Consider the following 13617-nt stretch of genomic DNA (forward strand, 5'->3'; position numbering starts at 1 on the left):
TTGGGAGAAGGGTGAAAGGTCCACTTGATTTAATCAAACAAAATTGGGAACAGATCACCCAGGATGACCCACAAGACGTTGTGACATATATAGACTCTTTAATGAATGACCTGAAGAGAAACCTAGAGCTAGCAGCAGAAAACCTGCAAGCTCAGAAGGTCAGACAGAAAACCTGGTATGACCAGAAAGCCAGGGAGAGGCACTTTAACCCAGGGGAGGAAGTGCTTTGGCTTAGGCCCTGCAAAGAGAACAAATTGCAGCTCAAATGGGCAGGACCATACAGGGTCATTTCCAAGATGTCGGATCTGAACTACCTTATAGAGCAGGAGGAACACCAAGCACGGAGGGTGGTACATGTGAATGCCCTGAAACCCTACTACAGAGGGGAACAGCGGGTTTTATTTGCAATAAAAGCAGCTGAGAGTGAGGAAGCTGAATTACCCTTCTGGGAGGGTAGAGGGGAAGTAAAATACAACCCAGATGAGGTGAAGATCAGTCCTGCACTCACCCAAGACCAGCAGCAAGAACTAAAAGTGCTGCTCACCAAATATCAAAAGGTTTTTTCAGATAAGCTGGGGATAGTAAAGGGAGTGATGCATCGGATCCATACAGGGGATGCAACCCCACAAGCAGTATCCCCGTACCGAGTGACGGGACCCTATAGGGACAAGGTGCGGAAGGAGCTGGACGAGATGCTTAGGGAGAACATAATCGTCCCCTCTTCTAGTCCTTGGTCCTCTCCAATAGTCCTGGTGGACAAGCCTGATGGGAGCATTAGATTTTGTGTAGATTACCGGAAATTAAACCGCGTAACCACTCCTGATGCCTACCCAATGCCCAGGCTAGACAACCTGATTGAAACCATAGGGGGTTGTCGGTTCATTTCATCGTTGGACCTAGTAAAGGGATACTGGCAATTAAGGATTGATCCCAGGGATCAGGAAAAGACCTCATTTTGCAGCCCTTTCGGTCTATATGAGTTTAGAGTCCTGAGTTTTGGTCTCAGAAATGCACCAGCCACATTCCAAAGGCTGATGGACCAGACCTTAGCAGGGCTCAGTGACTTTACTGTGGCCTACATTGACGATATAGGGATCTTCAGCAATACCTGGGAAGATCACCTGAAACACCTGGAGATAGTGCTGCAGAAGTTAAGTGCAGCAGGGCTAACAGTAAAGGCAAGCAAGTGTCAGCTGGGTAGCCCAGAAATAAAATACTTGGGTCACATAGTAGGGGGAGGAGTGATCAAACCCCTAGAGGCCAAGATAGAAGCCGTTCGTGATTGGCCCAGACCCAACACCAAGAAAAAAGTCAAATCATTTCTTGGGTTGGTGGGCTACTACAGAAAGTTCATCCCGAGGTTTAGCGAGATAGCGACTCCGCTGACCAATCTGACGCGGAAGAAGACTGATGACCGCATCCCGTGGACCAGCGACTGTGAGGAGGCGTTCCGGAGGTTGAAGGAGGCGCTCATCCATTATCCAGTGCTGCGTGCTCCAGACTTCGACCGGGAGTTCATCATCTACACCGATGCGTCTAACAGCGGGGTAGGAGCAGTTCTTTGCCAGGAGGATGAAAATGGTGACCAGCATCCAGTGTCCTTCCTGAGTAGGAAACTCCAGAAAGGTGAGAGACATTTGGCAACCGTGGAAAAGGAGTGCCTGGCCATAGTATACGCGATTCAGAAGGCCAAACCTTACATCTGGGGAAGACATTTTGTTCTGTGCACTGACCACTCACCACTGCAGTGGTTAAAGTCAATGAAAACCCATAATAGTAAACTTATGAGGTGGGCTTTAAACCTGCAAGATTATGACTTTGAAGTGAAGGTGGTCAGAGGGTCAATGAACTGTGTTGCTGACGCATTGCCAAGAAGACCCGAAGAGTGAAGACGGCGAGGAAACCATGGACTATGTATATTTTGGTGACTAAAGTTAAATGTACCTGTTTATTGAACAGGCTTGGTTTGTATTAATAAAGGTAACTTACTGTATTGTAAATGTTAATGTTTAAATGACTAAGTGATATGTTTAACCTAGAGTGTAAGTATGGTATTGTGTTATAATGTATAACTGTTTTGTGTTGTGATCCTGGTTGTTTTTTGGAGAAAAGCACTTTAGCTTTTCCCCCGCAAAACAACTTATAAAGAGGGGAGGTGTCACATACAGCACTGATGGTACCTGTCTGTCATGGGTTTGGAGGGAAAGTTCCATCCTATGGGGAGTGGAAGGCGGGACATCAGGGGGGAGGAGCTGTATTGTATATATATTTGGAGCTGATGTGGAGAGTGAGGAGTTGGAGTCTGTGTGTCAGACTGGGTACAACTGTGTGTCAGTTAGTACATACCTGATAGGTTCAGGTTTCTATATAGGTAGCCAGAACTGATAGGTTCAGGGTCTGTGCTTTACTTTAAAGTGTTCTGTGGGAGCTAATCAGTTGTATATATATGGTTGGGACTATGCCACGTTACATTATCCTATTTACCTGATCTTTTTATTTACCCTGTTTGTTATTTCAATAAACCTTGTTCTTTTGTTTAGTAAAATCCATTCCTGGTCTGTGTGACTCCTTATAGGGAATGGTTGGTGGCAGCATAATTAAAGGGTGGTATACTCCAGTAGGTCTGGGGTTGTCACAATGCCCAATGCATAACTGTACATTACTGCAGCATGAACAGAATTTTGTACATTGTGTGTTGCTGGTTGTATTTGATACAGTCAGAATCTGTACAGTAGGACATTTGATGACTGGTGCATGTAAAATCCTATTCACCCTGATAACAATTACAATGAAACTTCTCTGTGTAGTAATAGAACTGCACTGTGGCTGGGGAAGAAAATTGGGGATATTTCCTTATGTCCTATATTTTAGAATTCTGCTCCAAAACCTTTTTGCCTAAAACCTATCCTTTTTTGCTTCATATCCTGCTGTTTTCTAGTTATGTAGGAGGCACATAATATCCATACAGTTTCAAGAGGCAGCAGTCCTACGCATACAGCGGAATGGCTGGGAATTTAGAGACTGTACTTCAAATATCTGCAAACACTAAAACACAAATACTATGTACACTACAGTCAAATGCATTTTGCAACTTTAAGATAATAACTTCATTTAAATCATGGAAAGTGGCTAGAACATTATATTGATGTACAACCTTCAGCACTACATATACGCTCGTAGGTGGATTAATTCAAATCCAATAATACTTTGAGCAGTTAGGATTCAGCTGAATTTGTTTTTCTACTATACTTAACAATGAAGGAAAACCTCATGTTTTGTTCTGCTTTTTAAAGGACCTTATGGGCTTAAATTAGATGTGTGTGTGTGTGTGTGTGTGTGTGTGTGTGTGTGTGTGTGTGTGTGTGTGTGTGTGTGTGTGTGTGTGTTTGCTCTCCTTTAATGAAAAACAGGGGTATTGGAAGGGGCTAGAAGTCAGATCCTGGAGGGAAGTGCAGTTTCTAGCTCTCTGGAAATTGTGTACCCAGTTTTAGACACAGAGGTTGAGCTCCCACCTTTCCTTTCAACTGGTGGATAGCTTAGTGGTTTAGGCATCTGGGTGCGGAGTTCAATTCCCCACTGTGCCTCCTTGAAAGGGGCTCGACTTGATGATCCATAGGGTGCCTTCCAGCTCCACAGTTCAAAGGTTGTTGTTGTTGTTGTTGTTGTTGTTGTTGTTGTTGTTGTTGCTGATGCTGATGCTGATGCTGATGCTGATGCTGATGCTGTTGTTATTACTCTTAAGGAAACAAAGAGTTCTTTGATTCCTTAAGAGTAATAACAACTCTTTGCTGCTCTTTGAACCTACCAGCTGTACTATCAAATCAGAATACCCAGTCGAATGATGCCATGCTGATTGATACCACCATAATTCCTATTGGTATCATGGGGTAAAAGAAAGATGTATGAAGGAGGCTGAACATATCCAACATTTTTTAGGTCCGACAAAGATTCTACAAATGTAAGAATACCCAGCATTGATTTCCACACACAAAAATATGGCAAAATAGCTTTTGAAGGGAACCGAAGCTTCGGGTGAGATCCGACAGTGGTAACAATTCAGTTTAATGTCAAAGTCCAAAGACAAACAGCTCCTTAAAAACTTGTTCCACATTTAAAATCTTGTATTTGTTTACTGTTTGGAGAAGAGATTGAAGGAAAACAGCCTTTCGTGTTAAAGTACATGCTGTAGCAGATTGGATTTTCAATTTATCTTAGATCACGGTATGTTTTGCAGAGCTCAGTTCTGTAACAAAGCAAAATCTTTAATACTCAAACACATTGGCCTTGTTTCCATGGCAACCATAACTTGTAACTTCAGACCATTTGGAAAAAAACCTCGGCCACTGCATTCCTATCAAAGTGGGAGAAGACTGGTAAATTTCCTTCCTTCCTTCCTTCCTTCCTTCCTTCCTTCCTTCCTTCCTTCCTTCCTTCCTTCCTTCCTTCCTTCCTTCCTTCCTTCCTTCCATTCATATTTAACTGCATAGAAATTAGTGCACAGAAACCCTTTTCAGGCATTGCTAAACTGTAAACACAGATGGACCTTCCTCAAACATTTCACATAGCAGGCAATTTCTTTAGGGAAGAGCCTTCCACAGGATCTCTATTTGATTTGGAATGCAATGTTCAAATTACGTGGGGAATATACACAGACAGATGAGACTCTCTCATTAGAGGTACCCAGGACTTGCATCTTTGATATTATGTGGCAGAGCAAATCAACATTATATGAAGCAATTTGAAAAAATGGGAGAAGTCCAAGCAAAAAAAAAATTAAAAATAAAACAGCTTTAACAATTGCTTTGTGTTTAGGTGAGAAGTGGTTAACTGAGGAAAAAGAGAAGCAGGTTCTGGGATTTTCCCTTGCTTGGTGTCTCTTTGTGAATGGCAGTGAGAACAGAAAGGTATCCTGTGTAGACAGTCTTGACTGCTTAGCATCCTTTTTCCTGCTGGCAATATGGGCAAGACATTGCACAGCAATATCAGGCCATTTTCTAGTATTCTCAGTTGTGGATACTGAAGCACAATATCTCACATTCATAAACTTGAGTCTTTTGAAGAATTAATATAGTGACAACAGAGGGCAGCAAGGCTTTCACCTACACTCTGCTGGTGTTTCCTACACATAAACAGACAGACATATCATGGTGTCTTCAGCTGTATCCAGTCATTGTGGAGGCATCGGTCCTCCTTGTGCAAGAAGCCCCACCTTGATCATCATCTAACAGAATCTGTCTTTAGTGGAAGAGGTTTTCTACCTGGATAGCCTCTCCAGAAGCCTGATTTTGGAGTGTTTTGGCTTGTGTGTGGAGCACAGAAAGATAGATGAGCTACTATCTCTTTAGATGGCAATTTTTGTATTATGAAAGCAGTAAGAGAGGAGGTAGGATTATAAGTCTCCCCTGGAGACATGTGGAGTACACATGCTTTCAGAATGACAGTACAGTACAGTGGTGCCTCGCTTAACGAGCGCACTGTTTAATGGCGAATCCGCATAGCGATGCATTTTTTGCGATCGCTAACGTGATTGCATTGCGATGTTTAGATAGGCTAAACATCGCATTGCGATGATCGGTAAGCGTTTCACTTACCGATCTTCACATTGCGATGTTTAGAAAACAGCTGATCGGTGGTTCCAAAATGGCCACCGGGTGCAGAAAATGGCCGCCCGCAGTGTTTTCGTGCCCTGCCCTCGCTTATCGGGCAGCGAAAATGGTGGCCGGATGGGGGAATCTTCGCTTACCAGTCAGTTTTTCCCCAATAGGAACGCATTAAACGGAGTTTAATGCGTTCCTATGGGTTCCCCCCCCCCCCCGCATAGCGACAAATCCAGATAGCGACATTAATCCTGGAACAGATTAACGTCGCTATGTGGGGCACCACTATACACTTGTCACCATATAAAATATCTACTGCTTTTTTCCTAGGGAAAATTGCTAGAGGTCATATGATACCTATATGACTCTCTTGCTCCTGAACCACTAACTTCCCATTTTGAGACTGAGTTTACCTGCAAAGCCTCCATAGCTTGAAAGACCCATATTTGGACTGTTGTGCATCTTCTCCTTTCCTAGACATTTCTTTAAATCCTATCTGTAGATTTTAGATTTTACTTTATCTCAGTAGATCAGCACAGCCTTCGTTCATTTGTTTGTTTGTTCATTTGTTTGTTTGTTTGTTTGTTTGTTTGTTTGTTTGTTTGTTCGTTCGTTCGTTCCTTCCTTCCTTCCTTCCTTCCTTCCTTCCTTCCTTCCTTCCTTCAAGTCATGTGGACAGAAACGTGTTTCACTATCTCAGGGGGTACAATTCATAAGAAAAGTAGAGAAAAATAGGAATATGAGGCAAAAGGCAATGTTTATACCATTATACGTAACCTAAACATCAGTAGAATAGGTTGGGTAGCAGCAGGATTAGTTTTAGCTTCAGCAGTCAGTGGAATACCTACAGTATGACACCAAACCTGAAACATGTATTAAGCCAAACAGGGGTCTATACGGTCTATACAGCTCCCTCCACTTTTCTTGGTGTAGCTGGGCTTTTCTGTTAGGAGTCAAAAGAATGTCCTATACTGCTTCCCAGATGAAAGGCTGCTTTTCAGCTTCAACAGTATGAGTTATGATCTGTACAGTAGCAGTTTAATCCATCTCATTTAATTATATCATTGACACAGAAGACTCATCAGCTGTTTTATAGAAATGCAAATTTTGTTTAGATTCATCCATCCTTGATTTGCAAATGAGAGAGAGGGATAGAAATGCTTTTCCTCCCATTGTGATCATGAGATTTGCTAAAATGTTATCTTTGTTCTTCAAGAAAATTGAATTTGACTTCCCTGTCCCTTTCCTCCTCCTCTTCCTTTTGGCACATTTAGTAAAATATCAGGATTGGAAAATACAAGAACTGTTGCCTTGTTGGTACATGGATTTGATTTCATTGGATGTATTTTGCATACTATGGTTTAAATTGTACTACTAATCTCAAGTTAAATAGACCCATGGAATCTGTAGAATTAACATACGAGTGTTAACATACAAGCTCAACAGGCCTGGTCTAGCTGGGATTAACAATCAGTTCTGGGCCACTGAAACTTGCATAAATCCTACAGGAGAAAATCTCAGTATTATTTGACTATTCTCACTTTAAATGACTATGAATTTTGCACAAATTGAATCTAATTTGCACAATAGTAATAACTAGAAGTCAACACAGATTTGTCAAGAACAAATCCTGTCAAATTAATTTGATCTTGGTTTTTGATGGAGTCACCTCCCTGAAAGACAGAGGGAATGCTGTAGATGGAATATATCTTAACTTCAGCAAAGCTTTTTGACGAAGTACCCCATGATATCCTGATTAGCAAGCTGACTAGGTGTGGGCTGGATAGATCAAGTGTCAGGTGGATACATCATTGGCTACAGAATCATACTCAGAGGGTGATGATTAATGGGTCCTTCTCTAACTGGGAGGAGGCAACTAGTGGGGCACCCCAAGGCTCAGTCCTGGCCCCGGTGTTCTTCAATATTTTTATTAATGACTTGGATGAGGGAGTGCAGGAAATGCTTGTCAAATCTGCAGATGATACCAAATTGGGCGGAATAGCTTATACCCCAGAAAACAGAAAAAAAATTTAAAATGACTTTGATAGGGTGGAGCACTGGGTCGAAAGCAACATAATGAAATTCAACAAGGAAAAGTGCAAAGTATTCCACCTCAGAAAAAGAAACCAATTGCATAGTTACAAGATAGGAGATACCTGGCTCAGCAAAACTACGAACGAGAAAGATCTTGGAATTATCATAGATCACAAGCTAAATATGAGCCAACAGTGTTATGTGGCCACAAAAAAGGCAAATACTATTTTAGGCTGCATAAATAGAAGTATACAGTGGTGTCTCGCATAACGAGCGCACCATTTAATGACGAATCCGCATAGCGATCTATTTTTTAGATTGCTAATCGATTGCATTACGATGTTTTAATGGGTAAAACATCGCATTGTGATGTTTTTGAACAGCTGATCAGCAGTTCCAAACTGGCAGCCGAGTGCCCAAAATGGCCACCACAACCATTTTCGCGCCTTGCCCTCGCTTACTGAGGGCGCGAAAATGGCGGCGCTATGGAGGAACTTCACTGAACGGTGAGTTTGGGCCCCATAGGAACACATTAAATGAAGTTTAATGCGTTCCTATGGCTTTTTCCGTTCCGTTTAGCGATGTTTCCTCATAGCGACGATTAATCTGGAACGGATTAACGTTGCTATGCGGGGCACCACTGTAGTTTTCAAATCTCGTAAGGTGCTAGTCCTCCTCTATTCAACGTCACCTTGAATATTCTGTCCAGTTCTGGATATCACACTTAAAGAAGAAGGCTAACAAAATAGTTTCCCAGATGTTATTGGATCGAAACTCCCAGAAGTCTTCACCAGTAGCTGTCCTGGCCAGGATTTATGGGAGTAGTAGTCCAAGAACACCCCTGCACTAGAAGACAGCAAGCAGTGTTTAAAGAACACAAAGCAAACAGTGGACTAAATATTGCAGCAGAATGCCTTTGATTGTCTACAATGATATTCTGCCTAAGGCAGCTGCCTCATTCCATCTCATGGTAGGGTAGGCTATGCCATGTCCTTACTGACAGAAGGTCGAAGATGTCCTCTACAGGGTAGATGAGAAGTTGTTTCCCACCACGTGCATATATCCCACATATACTAGATAGCTGAGTGGTTTAGGTATCTGACTGTGAAGCTATAGTTGGGAGTTCAGTTCCCATTATGCCTCTTTGACAGGGCCTGAACTTGATGATCCATAGGGTCCTTTCCAGCTCTGTATCTCTAAGATGATGATGACAAAAGGTCACACATAAGTTATGGGAAAATTCAAGCATTCCTCTCAAAGTGAAGGGGGAGGAAAGGCTGAGTGAACTGATGTCACGTACAAAGGATGTGAGCCACCCATCACTTCCTATGCATTGTAGAGCCAGGAAATCAGGTAGTGTGCATGTATGAACTGCTTGCTATATAAGCCACAAAATAGCTGCTTTGTATACGAACTCACCCTAGATCATGCATATTGCATTTCTGTCAATATGAGCATTATTATGTTTTATTTCTGAGTTCCTCATCACCTCTGATTGCCACTGCAGAAATGGAATCTGACCTTTTAAACCCAATTTGTGAAAATTTCTGGGAATTGCTTGTTGACAACGCCAATTCTGTGTCATACTATCCAACTATTGGAATTTATAATCAAAATGACAAAACAAGGAGTCGTGTCAGATGGGTTTCAAGTTCTCTTTAAAGAGATGGAGAAAGTGAGAAAAAAACATCATTTCCAATTATTTTCACCGAGTTTAAACCAGAAAAGAATGGCTAAATAATTCAGAACCTGCATATATATCTGCCTGTTTGATTATATGGAAAAAAATATCAGTTCAGTAGTTCTTGATTTGCTTGTAAAATATGGATGGCATCACAGTATTTGCTGGTGGCTCATAACCCTCCTGCTGTGGCATATGCTTTTTTCCTGCCTGATAGCTTCCCATGGCACATCAAAAACCATGGAAGGAAACACCACCTGTGATTTCCATCCTACGGATAGCTGCACGAACTTTGGAGACTTTTCTCTCCCCTATAACATTGTCCTTTATGCGACAGCTGTGAGTTTTAAACACAGAGAATTCTGCTGGAGATAGCCGAGAAGAACTTAAAAACAATCATACACCAAAACCTACTGCTGGTGTCCTGCTGAGTGACTTACACCGAGCCACTCGCAAGACAACAACACCTCGCTCTTCCAAGATAATCAGTTTTCTTCACTTTTCTTTTCTTTTTTTAAAGTTTCCTAATGGAGGTGTCCTATTAATAATGCCAGTCTTTTTTTCCTGTGCTTGATGAAACGAACAAAGGAACAAACAAGTAAACAAACAAAAAACCAAACATTTTAAGAGCTGTGGATTATTTTCCTCAAAGAAACGAAGAAGAAGAAGAAAAATCAAAAATTTAGGTTGAAAAGTTCTCAACCTTGATACATTATAAGACGTTCTTGAGGGGATTGGTGCTTTTCTGCCCTGAGGAGAAGTCGAATGTCTTGTGGGGGTAAGGAAATGCTGGGTGGTGGCCAGGGGAGAAAAAAAGGTAGAGCGGAAGCAAAATGAAATCAAATAAATTAACTGTGTGCTTCTAGTACTGTAGGATATTTTGTGACTGTGGTGAATGCCAATGGCTCTCTAATGGAAAACTGAAATTTCCCCCCAAATGGGGGAAATGCACCCAAAATACACCACTTCTGCTTTTTGTGTGTGTCATGCTTTGCCAAAAATGGACATTGTGCAACATTTTTTCTACCCCAGGATAAAAGTTACTCTAATGGCAATGATCAATTGCCACAGACTTCTTTTGGCCCAGCCATTTTCTGCTTATAGAAATAACACTGAGGTCAGAATCCTGTTAAGTTATACCATCTGATTTAAATTCAGAAGCATCAGTCTGAGAGGAAAACGGCCATTAGTTAAAGAAACTGGGAGTTGCCACATATCGGTTGCATGACTTGGTGTGCAAGAAGAAATTTCCTATTTCTTAACTGGCAGCAATCTGACATTAACATTTATGCTGATGGTTTACTCCAGCCTATTTGTTCAGTTGGATTCTGTAAACAGAAAGTGTCTGAACTTTGAGGATACTGTTTAGGACTGTGCAGGTAACAGTTTCATACAATGTGGGTAGATAATTTGGGGAGGTGTGGGAAACAATATTTTGCTCCCACTCTGGCTGCACCAGGCCCTGAAATGGCTGTTTTCATCCATTAAAATAAATGTAGTTTATTCTAGTTAAAAAGCAAAAGCAAAGCAAAGCATGCTGCTTATATACCGCCCCATAGTGCTTTAAGCACTCTCTGGGCGGTTTACAAGTTAATTATGCAGGCTACACATTGCCTCCCCAGCAAGCTGGGTACTCATTTTACCGACCTCGGAAGGATAGAAGCCAAGACAGCCTGTCCTACTAGTGCTCTTGACAACTGGATGTGGAGGTCTTTTGTGACAGATAATGTCCTGTGTTGCTGAGAAGTTGAGGAACTCTGTAATTGTGTTTGAATTGTGTCAGGAAAGCTTTCTTCCCTATAACAGCAGCAACAGCCAACTGCTGACTACAGGTGTACCTTCTTGGCCCAACTGTGAATCCTTAATGAATGCCACTTGAAGCTGGTTTTTATTGTGGAAGTGGTACTTGTTCCTCTGAACGCCCATGATCATAGCTTAAGAATTTTGATAAGCTGCTACAGCAGAAGGACTTATTCCATATTTCAGGATATATGCCTTCATTTTTGCTGTGTGCCATTGCTTTGTCATTCCGTTTCTTCAGAGAGCACAAGACATGAATAATAAAAAAATGTTTCCTTGTTTGCAGCTTCCTTCTTTCCTTTCTTTCAGTTTCTCCGCGATTTTTTTAAACTCAAATTTCAGACAACAGATTCCTCTTGCCTTCCATGCTTTAAATATCAATGTGATATTTAGTGTGTTGGGTGAAGAAAGACTTACATCAGGAACCTATGGTGGTCAGACACCAATTCTCCTTAGTCAGAGATGAGTGTTGTAGTTAAGCAAAAGCTGGAGCAGAGGTCATAACCACCACTTTGAATTTAGCATGGAAACTAACAGGAAGCCAATGAAAATGCATCAAGACTGGGGATATGAAATGTAATTTACTACTCCCAGTAATAAATATGCATTTTTGGACCTGCTGAAGTTTCTGTACGGTTTTCAAAGACAGCCCTATGGGGAGAGCTTTGCAGTAGTTTACTTTGAGATTGACAATCTGTGAACCATTGATCATAGGCATTTCTTGTCTAGTAGGGCAACTGGACAATCAACTGCAATCGGTAAAAGGAACTCTTGGCCACAGCAGATATTTGACCCTCCATAGAGTAGTGAGTCTAAGAGTACTTCCAAACTATGGATCTGATCCTTCAGGGAGAGTGTAATCCCATCTAGGCCAGGTAAATTTCCCTCTTACAGGTCTGATGATCCTCCTAACAGTAGGATCCCTGTCTTATTTGGATTCATTTTTAGTTTATTGGCCCTCATCCAGTCTTTTATTGAAGATAGGCAGCATTCAAGGACCTGCATACGTAATAGTATCTGTAGATGAAGAAAAGGAAGGACAGAGCTGCATGTCATTGGATCAAAATCTCTGTATGACTTTTCCCAATGACTTCTTATAGATTAAATAACATTGGGGAGATAATCAACATAACAGAGGTTCCAAAGAGTGGACACAGCATGCCCAAGATGTTTCAACTGGGAGAAACTGTCAAGAAAGGACTGGAACCACTGAAGTACGGAGCACCAAATCCCTAAGCTCAATCTCTGTCCCAGAAGGATGCCATGGTCAACAGTCTCAAAGGCCACCAGAGGATTCAGGAGGCCCAGCAAGCTCACACTCTCCCTGTCTGAATCTCTTAGGAAATCATTTTGCAGAGCATCCAGTGTTGTCTCAGTGCCATGCCACAGCCTAAACCCCCACTGAAATGGATCTAAACTGTCCGTTTCTTCTAAGAACACTTGCAACTGCTACCACCCTCTTGGTTAAATTGCCTAAGAAAGGAAAGTTTGAGACAAGTCTGTAATTTGAATTACTCATTGCCAAATTAGTTTTCTTAAGAGTGGAACTTAATTATATTTCATTTAAGCACGCCTTCCTGAAGAGAAGCACTGATGACATGAATGGCCATCCAACCAATTGTTGTTAGTAGATTTTAGCAGCCAAGATGGGCAAGAATCTAAAATGGAACTAGTATCTTTATAGTGTGCAAATGCCTTGTCCACATCCTCACTAATTGAAACTCATTAAATAATACCTGTCTAGATGGGGCATTGGGCATCTCAGTCTCATCTACCATAAAAGATAAGGCGGTGAGATCCCAACAGATACATTTGATCTTGGATCTAAAATTGGCTGCCAGTCAGCTGTAGTTCTGTACACTTTGCTGTAATGTTTCTGTTTGGAATTTGTGACTCTGTGAACAACTTGAAAGGTTTCTACCTGTTCATTGGAGGCCACATTGATTAATTGGGTATTACAGCCTCTCTCTCTTTTTTAAGCGTCTAATAAAGTAGAATATTTGCTGGACTTCTCCTTGACTGCAGCCAGGTTACATTCTGCGAGAGCTTTCCTCTGTCTGCTCTTTAGCAATTGCTTCATTGCTCTCAGTTCTTCCATGAAGAATGGGATGGCTAGGGCTCTGAAGAGGGCATTTAGGAGTGATCATGTCAACTGCCAGGGTCACCTCTGAATACCAGTGAGAGACCTGGGTTTTGAGAGAAGAACAAAGCAGATCAGCCATAAAATCCCCAAGGACATTATGAAAACCATTATTGATTCCATCAGTCCTTAGAGGGGGACCATTCTAATAATCCCATCCACACCATGGAGGACCCTGTTGTACTGAGTCCAAATCTCAACAGGCAATGATCTAACCATGATAGGGCAAAAGACTCAAGGTTTCCCACCTTCAGATTATCTTCTCTGCTCAGACACGAACACCAGGTCCAAAATATATTCTGCCATTTGTGTAGGACTGGTAAAATGTTGACCAGGCCAAGGAATGCCATGGAGTCCATGAACTT

The sequence above is a fragment of the Pogona vitticeps genome, chromosome 4, assembly GCF_051106095.1.
Source record: "Pogona vitticeps strain Pit_001003342236 chromosome 4, PviZW2.1, whole genome shotgun sequence".
Lineage (NCBI taxonomy): Eukaryota > Metazoa > Chordata > Lepidosauria > Squamata > Agamidae > Pogona > Pogona vitticeps.